Raw genomic sequence first — 14,659 nt, forward strand, 5'->3', positions numbered from 1 at the left:
CCGAAACACTAGAGTAAGATATATTCTGAATGTTTATTTGGTACAGTACTACAAACATTGAGGAAATAAAAGGTACGAAAATTATCGGACAGGAAACCAATTGGATGTTCTCCGCGATAACAACAGACCATATACGGTCAATTAATTTGTCTCGTACTTACAGAAGGTTAATGTGACAATAATGTCAAAACCTTCAAATGGCATAGAACAAGTTAGAGAGATCTCCATCCAGCAGTGGATTGACATTGGTATATGATGATAGGATTATAAATAATGATCAACCATTGTTAGTTTTAATACCAACCGTATTTCTTCTGTTTCGCTTTACAGTATTTTACAATCTTTTTTCCTAATAGCACTTTTGTTGGTAGCTCCTTATAATTTTACGAGAAACACTTATAACACAAACATTATAATTGTATGTATCGAATTTGAACAAAAAATTAATAATAATAAAATAAAATAAAATAAACTATTACAGATAAAGGATTCCGAGCCATAGTGAGTATCGCAATGTTAGAACTTGAGATTGTGCTGTACTATACTTATTTCTTGTTTTCTCACATTTCTGTCACCTCTATAAGCCACTATAATGATATCAAAAGTTTAAGCACCATATTAACCTTCAATTAGTCTGTTCCCTTAGATGGACTACTGTAGCTCTCAGACCTTTAAAAAACCGTTGGAGAAACTTATGGTTGAACAGAGAAGTCCAATCCAATCTCCCTTCTGAAATTACTATTGTGCGCGGCTGTTTAATTCAGGCTTGACCTTGAGAGCTACTGTTTTATATCAACCAATCCGAATGTAGAAGTGTTGCCAAAGCTGTAATTTGGAAATGTGCTTCGGTTGACATACTGTATGTCCTTTAGTGAGATAAGAATGTTGTAACACTCACTCGCTGAAAGGTTTTGGCAACAATGCGCGCTCCTATTGGTTTCTGACAAACATTAATTCAGTTGGTACGTAGTATAGTTTATAAAATTCATTATAAAGAATCATGACTGGACTTACCTAAAATTGTTGCTTTAATTGGAATGCAGGTACGGTTGACAGGTAACACTAGAAAAAAAATATTAAAAATGTTATTCATTTTTATTAATTACTATTATTACAATATTACTAAATCTAATCTAATATAAATAAAATAAAGAGTTTATTTGTGTGTTTGTCTGTGTCCGGCCTGGGGACCAGACGAGTGGACCGAGAATTACCAATTTTTGGTCAGGGGTACCTTGGCCCAGGCCCCAGATCAAGACGAAGCCCTTTTTTTTTAAATTTCGAATCAGGGGGGGTCTCAGGTGGGGCGTTTACGGAAACCGGCTTGGGAACCAGACAAATTGACCGAGAGTTACCAAATTTTAGTCACGAATACCTTGGTCCAGGCTCCAGACCAGAGTTAAATGATTTTGGCAAAATTCGAATCAGGAGGGTCTCAAGGGGGTGTTTACCGGGACATGTAAAAGTAGTAGAAAATGACCGATATTAGTATCGAATTCATAGTTTTCGCGGTAGCTGAAATCAATGGTGAAACTCTGATCGCATTAACTTCCAAATTCACACTATTCGGCTCTGGGCTGGGGGTCACCGGGGGGAGGGGGTGAGATACCGAGACATATAAAAGTAATCCATAATGACCGATATCAGTGTCAAATTCATAGTTTTCGCGGTCGCTGAAATCGATGGTGACACTTCCATTAGCGATGACTTGCAAATTTAGTTACAATTGCATGCGGGCCGGGAGTCAGCGAGGGGATACCAAGACATGTAAAAAAAAATAGCCCAAAATGACCGATATTAGCATCAAATCCATAGTTTTCGCGGTCAATGGTGATACTCCCACATACATGACTTCCAAATACAGCCCCCGTGCGAAGCATGGGTATATTCATCTAGTAATATCATATTAACTATTTTTTTCTTTTAAAAGAGGTCTCAGTTCAGTGTTTTAAAGGATAATCTTGTGGCATAATGAGAAAAAAATAAAATACCAATCTTCTTTTTAGAAGAGATCGTGTCTTAAACCTTATATGAAACACACGATTCCTTTGTTTTTCTCTTCAAAAGGACCAAAAATATAGGTAGATGTGCATCATACAGGGTGGTCCATAAGTCGTTTGACACTAGTAGTTGATCATTTCTCAATTGACTACAGAAATAGCAGTTAATTGATGTAAGCAATACGTTATAATGTTATTTGTAAGAAGTGAGTTTATAAAGGATTGAAACCTTGTTATACTTGGAATTAACTAAGTTTACAATGATTTTGGATTTAAAAGGTATCAAAGGATAACCGTTTGTACGTGGGGGTTAGTATATAGATCACAATTACCAAGGTGTGATTGAATTATTCGTGCATACATTTGCCTGAGGACTAATGAAAGATTAGATATTTTTTCTACAGGAAAAAAGGAACTAGAATTTAAAAAAGCGTATTACTTCTAAATTTGATAAACTATTGTCCAAAAACATGAGTGATGTAACATACTCTTCTGTGCTTAAATGGTGTAATTTAATTTATGCATTGGAAATAAAATTTGAACACTTGATTTAGGTAACCTAATTTAATGTTATGATACAAGTTATAATAATTTCATGGTTTCGTAATTGATAAATATTCATTTCAGATTCGCTTTTGTAAAATGACATGACATAACCTGTACGTCGGCTATATAAAATAAAGACCAAGATTATTTTAAAAATGTATTTTAGCTTTGCTGTGTTTCATTTCTTTACTTGTTTATCGATTTGGGATTTTCTTTTTTAAATGTACTCAGAATTTCTATTATTTATTTATTTAGCATAAAGGAGACGATGAGAAATTAATTGTGAATAGACAATACATATCACCCATGGTCTGAATGAGATTTGAACCCATGACCGACAAGTTCTGAGAAAAACTAAACTAATGCTTTAGATTGTTGAACCATACCATCCGGCTACTCAGAGACGCATAACATATTCGTGAATTTTCACGGCACATTATTTGAGAAATACTGATATAAATAGTATCAAATACAGTACAGAGACGTCTCTTGAACGTCCATGGGATGTCAGTTTCTGGTATCCCATGAACATTCAATGGAAATCCAGGTGTCCAGTTATGTCTCGGAAATGGGATTACCTGCAGGATTCCTGTGGGATATTTCTGCTCTTTTTTTCTTTTGCGGAATATGTAAAGAAGACTTTTGGTATATTGTCTCGTGGCAGGTATATACAGCTGAAATCCGAAACAAATCTTGAGAACATTTCCATTATTTGTAGTTAAGCAGTGGCGGCCCTTGAGGGAAGTCACATCGGTAAAGATTACATTTTTATAGCTACAATCTATGATACAAAAACTTATCTAATGTACTAATTCTAATGCAATTAGTACATTAGGCATGTTTTCTTTCCTTAGCTTGTATCTACAAAGTTATAATTTTTGCTGATGTGATTTCCTTCAAGGACCGCCACTGATTGCAAATATTTATATTCTGGGACAGGTATAGGGTTTGTGGGACTTCAAAGGCCGTCCGTCGGCATGTTGTGCTATTTATGGATTATTATGATTAGGTGTACCTCCACAATCCTTTGCTGCTGTACATTATAGATTAATATCGAGCGGTCCGGGTTCGATTCCCGGTAAGGACACTCGGTCGAAAAAGAGTAAAAGCTTTTCAAACCAGCCATCGTGAGTGAGGTTTCCTGGGTTTCGCTCACTCACTAGAGGCAACCTCACACACAAGTCCCAGGTCGCTTCCTTCCTTTCCCTTTCCTCGGATAGTGTGATCACCGAAGGATCATCCTTCATACGTGACGGGCTAACATAGCCATAGATGCCGAAAGCCCAAAAATCTAATTCCTAATCCTAATCCTATAGGTTAATATCGTGCTTAATTAAAAGCTCTATTGTTTACATTTGACATGTTTTTTACTAACTGGTTCATATTAGATTTGCTATCTTTAAGAGGCTTCATCCCAGCGAAATTAAAATGCCGCTAATTTTATAATAATTATGTGATATCTTCAAATAGATAAAAGGTGATCGAAATGTGGAACAAGACCGCCCTAGACAGTATCATTTTACATAAGATACCGTTAGCACGACTCACTTATCTGCTTTCGATTTCGAGCCATTTTGAAAATCGGCATTTATTTTGCGTTTCTAAACAGATGAAAACCTAAAACCACTAAGTCACTTGTGATAACGGTACCTCACGCAAATTAATATTGTCTAGGGCGCTCTTGTTCCACATTTCAATTATCTTTTATCTATTTGAAGATATCACATAATTACTGTAAAATTAGCGGTATTTTAATTTCGCCGGGATGAGGCCTCTTAATAACTTGAACCAGGAAAGCAAATCACTGAACAAAGCAATGTTTATTATTTTAAAATAAACGTTAAAATAAACGTTCAATGATTTCTTTTCTAGTTCAAATGGATTTTTTTTTTTGTTTTTGTTTTAACTTCGCTCATCAACCACCCCAAGCTCCATACCATATTTATGCAATTCTTCAAAGACTTCATTATACGCATCATTGTATTGATTTAAGTTATTGAATAGCAAGTGGTAGCGTAGGTTGCGACACTTATTAGCGTATCGACATCTAGAAACGACAGATGGACTGAGTCGTTTCCTTTTATTATTAGGATTTACAGATTTCCTTCGACGAAGTAGATTGATTGATTGAGGTTTATTGGGACTTCAACATCGAGGCTATTTGTCCCCCGTCACGAACGAATTAAAAACACAAGCTGTAAATAATGAATAGTAAAGTGTCGTACAACCCTCTGAGCATAAGTAACTGTCGTGTTCTTGAAAAGTCAACCTTGTAAGTTGGTTGTTAGTAGTGGGATCAGTACCGTAACTTGTGGGGGGGGGGATAGGGAAGACTGCCCATCGTTTTAAGAGGGACCGACTTCAACATAAAACTTTCTTAGTCTATATGATACGATACGTACATAAATGTATAAATGAAGCATGAAATAAATAGGTTCACTACATAAAAATACACACATGCACAAATGAAGCGACAATACGAATTAGGCCCATTTCAGTAAAATGTCTACTATTCGGAGCCAACTATACTATTTCCAGAAGAACTTAAAATAATTTAAGGTGCTAGTCGAACAAATCATAGTTCCCTAAGATGAAGCATAAATGTGATCTGGACCTAGTATTTCATCCAGTTTTTTTTTTTTTTTTTTTCGATTTGGGGAAAATAAATCTAAAGCTCTAAGAGGGAGATCATCAGCTACATTTTCAACACTTTGGGGGGATTTATCCCGTAACATGTTTGGATCCTACCTCGGTAAAACGCTAACTTGGAACCATAGAAGTAATAAAAATCCGGTTATTAAGATTTTAAATTCTAGGAGGCCGAAATTTTATATTTTATACTTTCCTAGGGACCCAACTTTGTATATTTTCTCTAAGGGGGCCCAAACATTAATGCTTGGTCTTCCAGGAAAAGTTCCAAGTTACGGTGCTGAAGGTTGGTGTGAAGATGGAACTTAAGCTGAATCTAATAATGATTGGAAATTCTTGCTAATGTTTTCACATATAGTATCTTCCTTCCAAGCTTCATTCAGCGTCATTAATAAAAGGAACAAAGGAACTACGTACTGTCATACATTACTACAGTTACAGTAGATAACAAACAACACATAACACACGTATCTTGTACGTGCCTTTAAACCGTTACGAGAACATTTCAAACTCGTGTTATGGGTTCTTGTAGTGGTTCCACATCCGGAACGTTGTATTGCTGTATTTTTTTTGTTTTCCTTCGTAAAAAAACGAAATCCTCTCCGACATGGTCATTGAATAAACTTCCGAACGTTGAACCAAGAAAGATTTATTCGAATCATCATCAAGCTGTCTTCGACCTTGCCACCAAAGAAGTGGCGAAGAATCCACCGTGTGTATCACTTGGGAACACCTGCTGCAATCACCCCACCAAAAAAAGTCAATCTAATTTTCTTTGCAAACCATCTTCAAGTTATTTCAATGGTCATTTTAAGTTAGTGTTATCCCGTATCTACTAATGCTTGCAAACGGATACCATTACCTTGTGTGCGGATAGAAATGAAATAACAACATCCTTGAAAGCTTTCTGGGCTTTTTGAAAAAAAAAAAAGTCTTTTTTTTCCCCTAAGCTGTTCTGAATTTCATATTAGGATCTTCTACCTGTAGAAAGCCTTCTCTCTCAGCTGCTACATGTCATAAAAATAATTTTTGCAAATAGAAATGAGAGCTTTCTTTATTTTTTGTCCTACCTGGGCAATCTGGTTTTATACGAATCTTCAGGGCTAGATGGATCTTATAAACCGATTTAATATCAGTATAAGAACATTATTATTTGATAAATAACATTCTAAAACATGCAACTCACGTTCATTGAATTCTATTGAAACTAAATTGAAAGGAAAAGTTTATATGCTTTTTTCTTTTTTGTTTTAGCTTTTTATTGGTGCTAATGGAACCGAATCCAATCAAAGATTTCTTTATTCTTTCATTATCAAGCAATCTATACTACTGAAGATGCTTTTTTAAAAGCATTATTAGGGAGCTTTTATTAATTGATGAACTTAGACTAATTAAAATAGCATACTTGCAAAAAGAAAAAAGCTTTTAGTAACTTCATACACGTTTGCTTTTGTGTATTGAGTAGGAAATTCATTAAGTAAAATTGTCTAGGCATATCATGTTCGTCATTATTTTTTTTTTTTAAATTTTGACTCAATTTTCGAATTTAAGTTTTGTGTATGAAATGAAATTTCTAGTTTAATACCCTACAAATATGAAATTTCTAATTTAACACCCCATAAATATGAAAATTTCTAGTTTAACAGCCCATAAATATGAAATTTCTAGTTTAACACCCCATAAATATGCCGTTTAGGCAAAGAAGGCGGATAATTAATGAAAGTGAATGATTCTGAATTAAATTGATGGAATGCGAATGTAGGAGGAAATGGGAGAATCCGGAGAAAACCTACAAGTTACGATGTTATTCACGATAAACTTACATGGGCTGGAATTGAACCAGGATTCCCTCACAGGAGAAGTAAGCACTCTATCACTGAGCCAATAAATATAATGCAATATAAATTAACAAAAGTGGAATAAATTGGATATATTCGCAAGAAACAGGAACACTCCATTGTAAGTTACAATATTAGAGTACAGTCTAGCTGGATTTTAGGCACTGTAGTTCTACCATTTAACCCCAAGTCTAATGGTATGGGATAAGTAATTGTTATTTTTACTTCTTTAAGGGAAAAAAAATGAAAACATAAAAATCAGTAAGTTGATCAACAGTCATTTTCCATTTGCTGCAAAATTCTATTTATCACTTGAGCCTCTCCTGGTTACGCTTTACCGTACATTCCTTCCACGCTTAAAACCCGGGTTTGATTTCCGGTGGAAGCTTATGGGGTTCCGATCCCACGTTAAGGGTAGGTCCATATATCATATAGCCTTTTGCTGAAAGGAACGCTAAACTTCATCCAGCCCATTTATATTCCATTTGTATACTTTCTTTCGTACACGAGTTTTTTAAAACCTTTTGAATGTTAATATACACAGAAAAACGTTACAGTCAAAATGAAACGAAATTAAATTAAGTCTTTCAGTTTTACGTACTACGGTTATGCCGGTTAGGCTAAAGAAGACGATGATGATAAGAAATGAATGCGATTAAGAAAGTGGGAGAAAATAAGAAAACCCCGAGAAAACCCACGCACACGGTGTTTGTCCACCACAAAGCTCATTTGGCGCGAGCTGGAATCGAACGAAGGAACCCATACACCAGAGGTGAACGCTCTACCACTAAGCCACCGTGGCCCCTCACTACGATCAGTTTTCATATGTAGCTAAGACGAAAAGAAAACCCCATGTATACAGTACTTACAATGTTACGAACTTTAGTATCCCTGCAAGTGTTCCTGTTACTTATCTCCATAAGCTTAACACCTGAGATTTTATTTTAAAAAACGTTACATGACGATTTTTTCGTTTCCATTTTCTTCTTCAAAACACTGCTTTATTTTATATAGTTGGACAACGTTTGTAGAACGTGAACATTTAGTCCCCCCTCCCCCTTCTGAACACATCCCACTGAGTTTTAAGTACTACAATGTATAAAAAGCAATCAGCGATTTCCACGGAGAGTAATCATGAAAATTAGCTACATCATGCACGCTGCAAGCTTCTAGCTTTGCACCTCTCATTCGTTACTAAAACTCCTGTCAGATGTACAGCACAGACTGCGCTGAGAAAGAGACATCTGGTTGTTGTAACAACGGAATTATAGAAAGAAACAAACGCTCAAGGAAGTCTGTATATATATATAACTCATGTATATCCATGTATGAAGGAACTTTTACAACAAACCGCTAAAAGACCTACTACACTAGAAGGATCTCCGAAGTACCGTAGCACCAGAATACTGTCACCGGTAAATGACAAACATTTCATATTAACGTATCATGTCATTTTGACTTTATATATATATATATATATATATATATATATATATATATATATATATATATATATATATATATATATATAAGGATGGCAATTGGCATTCAAGTGCTCTACCTTTGAAATGGCAATGTTTTATGCAATCATGTAATATATTTGCTCTTACGTATGGCAGATAAGTTATTTTATGTATGTGTTATTGTTCACTTCTTCTCTTTTTATTGAAGGATATACACTTGTATATGCTTTATTAAAAATTCTTAAGCTCGCAAAATTAATATATATGATATCAAGTGAAACTAATATTCAATTCTTATTTTCTTTCATATGACATTTTCATAATACTTAAGTAAGAATTTCAAGAGAACCGATGATTAATGAATTGCTGTGAGTACTTGGCAATGCATTACAATTGTATACACTGCTTGTCTTTTAAAACCTCTTAACAGAAATGTAAAAAAGATACTTGAATAAAGTAGGCACTTGATAGAAATATTTTATACTATAATACTGATGTGTGGAAGGGTTTTGGCCAGCCAGACACCTTATTACATAGGTGATGAATAGCTATCAAGTGAAATAGTTGAACAGTTATAGAGTTTACATCTCGCCATCAGGAAATATCGATTGAAATCCCGCTGCCGGCTCCCCTGCAATTTTCGTTTCCCCCCACTTAATTTCCTCCACTTAAATACTAAGATGGTACCTTTAATATATACGATCTTGCAGTCTTTTTTCCACGACTTATTGTTATTTGAATGCTTTACAATTGCATTAAGCAAATTAAGTGAATCACTCAAACGTGTCTAAAAATTAGACATTCCCATCTGCAGACTAAAGGAAACATAGAGAGGTATGTTAGAAATCATCTGCAATGATAGCAAAAGAATCACATGTATCAGAAATGCGATAGGAGTGACAGACATTATCATGAAAATAAAGGCATTGAAGTGTAGTGAATTCGACATATTGCAAGAAGAAACTATGGTTAATGGACAAGAATAATTCTTAACTGGATTCCAAGAGCCAAGAAATGACCTAGGGAACGCTCTCGTACAAGCTAAGGCGGCTAAATCAAGGTATTTTGCGGAGTAACCTCAAAAAATTGTCAAGATAGAGAGTTGTGGAGAAGAGTTGGAAAGACCTTCATCCAGCAGTGGATTAATAAGTTGACTGTTGTATATTTGTATGTGTTTTCACTGTACTTGTGTACACTAAATCTAATTAACAGAAAATCCAAACACACAGAGGCAATAATCTGAGTTAGTTCTTACAATACAACGATATACAGTGGACTCTTTTTAATTCGAAGTCCAAGGGGACACGAAAAAACTTCGAATTATCCAAAATTCGAATTATCCAACAACATTTTTTCACATATATAACAACAAACAAACCAAAGTATTGTGCATCAAAAACATATTCATATAGTGTAGACTTTACCTTTAAAGCAGCTTGTTTGTGTGATCGAATACCGCAAACTAACAAACGACATTGACTCCACATAATTCGAACTACGTGTACAATGGAAAATATATTTACGTACAACACTACAACATAAATTGAATAGCCCAAACAATTAAACACCAGTGACAATTTCAATATTCTGTTCTCACTTTTAAGAAGTCGTAAACTTTATCTGCTTAAATTTGATTGTTTTTGTACGGTCAATAAATCTTGAATTTCATGTATTGCATGGAATACGATATTAATAACATTTGGTTGACTTTATCAATAATTCATCTTAAATTTTCAACCAATTCTGAAACAAGATGAGATTGACACACGTTCTCTATCTTTACTTCTTCCCCAACTCACCTTCATCTTTTATCGTTCCATAGATTTTCTATTTATCTTTTGTGTTACTCTTCCCTATGGCTGCATCTGGATAACTGAAAACACGTTAAAACTGTATTTCTCTGTTTACATCTGTCCAATATTAAAAATTTTCAACTGCATTTAGTTCGAATTATTCAAAACATAGGTTCAAAAGTTCGATTTATCCACGATTTTTTACTATTGTTTTCAATACAGTTTTCAAAGGGAATGGACTTCTGTTCGAATTATCCAATATTTCGAATTATCCAAGTTCGAATTAACGAGACTCCACTGTATATATATTTTTTTTTTTATTCTCAAGTATTATAGCGCCCGATTTTTTACTTTTAAACTTTAAATCGCAATATTTTACATAATTAGCTTTCTACTCCGTAAAAGATTATACTTTGTACTCACACATATAATGTACGATTACGAGGGAAAAGAGGCTACAAAAAGAATTTAAGTCTGTGCTTATAATTTCTCGGTGGTGATGACAGCTATTTAAAGCGAATGATGTGCAATTTTCTTTCTTGTATGGTGTCTGGGGCCGCCGCTCTTGACTTATTTCCTGCTTCCTCCTACAAAAGAAAATTATCCGGAAAATACAAAAATAAGTACAGGTCTATTCAGCACCGCTGCACACCTGACGTCGAGATTTCAATTATGTTGTACCGAGCACGCACGACCCGCGCCGCTCCGTACCGGCGGGAATATAAAAAGTAAAAAAAGATTTCGATGGAAATGTTCCTGCATCCTAACAATTTGATGATTCAAAAGCTAAGATCTACTATGTATTTTATGAAATATTAAAGGAAATTTTTCTTTGGTGGTGTCAGAAGGTTCAAGGCAGAATCAGATTTCCATGTTATGCTTGGGTTGGTCACTAAGCCAGTCTAAACTCTCTAGTTTTACAGCCCACAAAAGGTTACGGAAGTTAGGTGATATGTAATCAAATATTAGTTCTCATCGCATCCTTTTTCTGGCTTTCGAGATCATTGTTCGCTACCTCTTAATGTAATTAGTTCCGCAATTATCTTACATTGTTTATTCAGTACCGAAAGTTTTGTGCTAATACCAGGAATAGAGCCTAAATCATCAAAGACTCGCGCGCACTTACGTACGGATAGAATGGAATTACTCAGTCAGACGAATGTCCACAATTTTTGGATCAAAAGATCCAATATATTTCAGGCAAAAAATTTCTTGTATGCCTTATATCTGGAGAACTACATATAGTGTAGCCAAACCCAAACTATCACTTAACTCAATATGATGTGCTTATTCCGGAGAAAATATGAAAACTCGATCTAGGGGCCGCTCAAAAATTTTGTGGCCCCTGATCCAAAAACTAATTATTGGCCAAGATCGCAATCTTTTGATCCATATTTTTGATCATTTCTAAAATTCTTGTTGAATATTTACCATCGTCCGCATTATGGAATGATATCCAAGCTATAAAACAATCTTGAGTAATGAATCTCTTCGTGTTGAACTCATCCATTTTGTTTCAATAACATAACTCACCACAAGTTAATAATTGCACAAACATTATGCTAATACTAATTTCAACAGTAATTTCTCTTACGAAATCTCGATTAGCTTCTTCACTCAAAGGCATCTAACAATATTGAACATAGTAACGTTAAACATTTTTTTAAACTGAAATTTTTATAGCCTATAACATGTTTCACGTTTTTATCATGTCAAGAACATAGATCTTTTCCCTGTATTAGTTTAATCATTAGCTGTAACTTAATTCCAATATGAATATATACAGCGGACTCTTTTTAATTCGAACTTGGATAATTCGAACAAAAGTTTATTCCCCTTGAAAACTGTATAAAAAAACAATGATAAAAAATGGTGGGTAAATCGAACTTTTGAACCTCCTGTTTGGATAATTCGAAGTATTTACACTGGAAAAATTTGCAGTGTTCGACAGATTGCAAACAGAACAATGCAATTTCAACTGGCCTTTGTTTATATGTTATTTTATCCAGAGGTTACCATAGGAAAGGGAAAGCTTTGTTTGTTTATATCACCTCCAGTGGATTCCCTCCTGGTATAGAGAATCCAGCAAAAGCTGGTTATGCATCTCTACTCAATAGCCTGGAAGTGTCCATCCCTTCTGTAGAAGTGTGAACGACCTTGAACCCTGACCTCAACTACGAAATGACATGTAAGAACGATACATTTGTCCAGTTCCTTTTAACTGAACTAAAAGCAGTGACACAAAGGTAAGCAGATTCGTTTGAGCGGGTTATTTCCTCAAGTTCGTTTCCTCAAGCCCAGAAAATGTGGGACATTTCCTCAAGTGCCTTATCTTGATATTGATCATGAACTAGAAATCGAAAACAGAGATACAAATCTTGGCAAAAGCGAGAATGGGGGGATATGATTTCTATACGTGATAAAATAAATACAATATTGCCAATGGTTAGATAAAATTTTACTATTACATTTTAAGAATGAAGGTCTTTTATATCAAAGGACATCTGAATATTCCTCAACTATATAGACTACACAAGCTTTCAATTTAGAATTCAATCATAGCAGGGGGTGCGGTGGCTCAGTAGTAGAGCGTTCACCTCCGGTCCTTGGAGTCCCTGGTTCGATCCCAGCTCGCGCCGTGTGGACTTTGTGGTGGACAAACACCGTGCTCGTGGGTTTCCTCGGGGTTCTCCCGTTTCCTCCCACTTTCTTCATTCCATCATTCCACTAATCTCTCATCATCGCCGTTTCCTTTGGCCTAACCGGCATAACCGTGGGACGTAAAACTTAAAGATTTCATTTTGATTTTTCAATCATAGCAATTTCCACGTTTTCAGTATCCCATTTTTGAATTACGAAGGCAAAACCCTGCATCTGAACCATTCAAAATAAAAGGTTTCTTTAAACACTCAATACTGTTTAAAATAAATTGTCCTATACGCACGATTGCCTCAGTAAATCATATTAGTTTCTTGGATTGTGTATAATATAATTCGAAACAGCTGTATTGAAGAAAACTATAGTAAATTCTCCAGTATTGAAAACAAAACAATATGGTAATGCATAGTGGTCGAAGTGAGACAGTATACGGTGGTATGTCATACCGTCTCTGTTTTATTAGTAATGAGGACATACCATCTCTGTTTTTTCAGTGATCAAGACAATATTTAAATAACAGATATGTTGAGTCAAAATCATAATAAAACATACCGCCTCTTTTTTTTTCCACTTCGAACACTGGTAATATAGATCTCGATAAAACTGAGTCACACTATTATTTTTAAAAACATTTATCATTGTTTTGACCAAATAATGTACATGCATCACAAGATCTTTTGGTCTAGTTGACAGAACGAGATACAGGATAGATTTCCTGTAAATAAAACCCTAGGATTGCTACCCATAAATTATTTATTATTATATGTTTAATAATAATGTTATGACCTCATAAATTTATCGTGTTATGCTTAGCATCTAAATATACCATATCAAAATTCTTACTATTCTATTTCTTAGTGCTTCCCATGTTCTAGATTAGTGCTATTTAACCGGGGGTACGCGTACCCCTGGGGATACACGAAGATGTTTCTGGGGGTACGTAATGCTGCCTCTGGGGGTCTGCTGGAAATGTCCGTTGACAGTTCACTGCAAATGAAATTGGATAACTTGTCAATTTGTGACTTTTGTATTTATGCTCGAAAAGAGTAAAATGAAATTAGTGACAGTGCTACTTGACAACTTCTTCCATTCCATCAACATGTGTGTGTGAACAGTGTTTCTCTGCATAAACATCAATATAAACGAAACAGAAATTGCTTGAATCAAGAATCCGTTCTGATTCTCGCACTCTCGAAGATTCGACCAAGAATAGAGTAGTTGGCGTTCCGGAAACAAACTCAGTTATTTCATTAACAGGTTAGTTCTAAAGTTACTTTTAGTTTTTGAATTTTTAACATTGTCTTCAGTGTACGAATTATCAGGGAGGATGAGGCGAAAATCCTCTTCAGTAGAACTGGATGTCCCCCACATATTTTTAAATTTCTCATGTTAATTTTTTCGGATGTGCACTTATCCCCCTATAAATAGTGTTTTGATTGGCCCACAGATTGTCATTTTGTTGGGTCTCTCTTTGTTCCCCTTTTTAATCAACAAAACGTGCATTAAGTTTAATAAGTTCATTTCGATTTAATTTCTTTTAAACATCTTCAGGAGTACACAATTGAATGGCGAATTGTGTCTAGGGGTACCCGAGAAAAAAGGTTGAATAGCACTGTTTTGGATCACTATGTTCTCTTTAATGCCTTTTGCGTACTTTAGATGTATTCAAAAATGTAGAATAACATCAATTCTACGTCGAATGGCTTTTAAAA

At 35.0% G+C, this 14,659-nt stretch overlaps 1 protein-coding gene across 1 annotated transcript in view; it reads right to left on the bottom strand.

Moving 5' to 3' along the window:
• The window catches only part of sha (shavenoid), a 307,137-nt gene that overhangs the window by 233,483 nt on the left and 58,995 nt on the right, over positions 1-14,659 (bottom strand). The window contains exon 2 of the mRNA XM_081742457.1: positions 1,015-1,062. The gene's annotated coding sequence lies outside the window, so the exon portion shown is untranslated. The remainder of the gene's footprint in view (positions 1-1,014; positions 1,063-14,659) is intronic.

The sequence above is a fragment of the Thermobia domestica genome, chromosome 16 (genome assembly GCF_964235325.1).
Source record: "Thermobia domestica chromosome 16, izTheDome1.hap1.1, whole genome shotgun sequence".
Classification (NCBI taxonomy): domain Eukaryota; kingdom Metazoa; phylum Arthropoda; class Insecta; order Zygentoma; family Lepismatidae; genus Thermobia; species Thermobia domestica.